This window comes from Gavialis gangeticus, unplaced genomic scaffold (genome assembly GCF_001723915.1).
Source record: "Gavialis gangeticus isolate Ggan-Ray unplaced genomic scaffold, GavGan_comp1, whole genome shotgun sequence".
NCBI lineage: Eukaryota > Metazoa > Chordata > Crocodylia > Gavialidae > Gavialis > Gavialis gangeticus.
Window position 1 is genome coordinate 28,600,578 of NW_017729008.1, and position 1,249 is coordinate 28,601,826.

General features: G+C 40.5%; 1 long non-coding RNA gene across 1 annotated transcript in view; it reads right to left on the reverse strand.

The window, feature by feature from the left end:
• Positions 1 to 948, reverse strand: part of LOC109292312 — an 18,412-nt gene extending 17,464 nt beyond the window's left edge. The window contains exon 1 of the long non-coding RNA XR_002096100.1: positions 938 to 948. This is a non-coding gene — a long non-coding RNA (uncharacterized LOC109292312). The remainder of the gene's footprint in view (positions 1 to 937) is intronic.
• Positions 949 to 1,249: the final 301 nt, after the last annotated feature.

A 1,249-nucleotide genomic window follows, 5' to 3' on the forward strand; every position in this document is an offset into this window, starting at 1 on the left:
TGGCCTTTGGGCGGGGGGCTGGACTCGATGATCTTCCGAAGACTCTTCCATCCCTAATGTCTGTGAAATCTAGGAAATCTATAGGTAAGTGGGGATAGAAGGGACCTCATGAGGCTATCCAGTCCAGCCCCCTGGTCAAAGTAGGATCATCCCTGACCAAGCCATCTTAGTCAAGTGTCTTCTAACAAGCGTCTATAGTTTGGTGGGGATGAAGATGACTTTCTTCCACTTTGGGTTTCATTTGTGGTCCAGTATACTGTAGGCCATTTGTGCAATATTTCACCTTTCTGTGGGGGGGGGAGGAAAAAAAATCAGTTTTCCCAAATAGTTTTTATTTTTTCTTTAGTAAAACATTCCCTGACAGTCCTCCTAGCAGGCTACTGCGTAGCTCAGCTTCTAGATGCCTAGCTGCAGGGAAACCACGCCAGAATTAACCCTGTGAAAGTTTTTAGTCTTTTCATCCAGCCCAGAGCAACGTGATGTTCTGATACTTTGGACAGGATAGAACATTCAAAATACTTATGGACACATAAGGCAGCGAGACATGAAGAACGCAAAGCTGAAGTTCAAAAACACCAGCATATGGAGATCCACACATTGTAACAAACAATGCAAGAAAAAAATACTAAGTTTCTTAACTCCCCTCTGAATATAACCCCTCCCCCCAAAAAATCAAAATATTTAATCTCACAAATGTTGAAATTAATGAAAAGTGTCATTTTGTTTTATATTGTTTTTGTTTGGTTGATTTTATCTTGAATTATGAAGTGAATATTACCCTAGAATTGTCCCTAAGCTGCACTTTCTGGAAAAATAAATGTTTTCCTGAACAAATAACTTGGCTTTGTTGTCTACCACTCTCTGTTGGACTGCTACTTAATATAACTACCAATCATTTTCTTAAGTGTTGCTGTAAAATAATAATAATTATATGTACCTGTCTCCTTAATTTAACAGTAAATTATAGTTTACATGGAGCTGTGATTTCATCCAATACGTCTAAGACCTGGTAAGTGGGACTAGTTAAATTGAACGAAGGTAGGCAATGCCTATAGATAGAATATCAAAATTCATATTTCAAGGGATAATTGTCTGCTGTCTGTCTTTTGGGAAAACTGCAAGATATATTAACCAAACCACAGGCGACTGGTAGGAGAGGCATGGGGGGCCATGTGCCCCCCCTGAGATTGGCCCCTGACTCAACACCGCTCAGGACAGGGCAGCGTTTTTGTTGGTGGCTTGTTGGGGT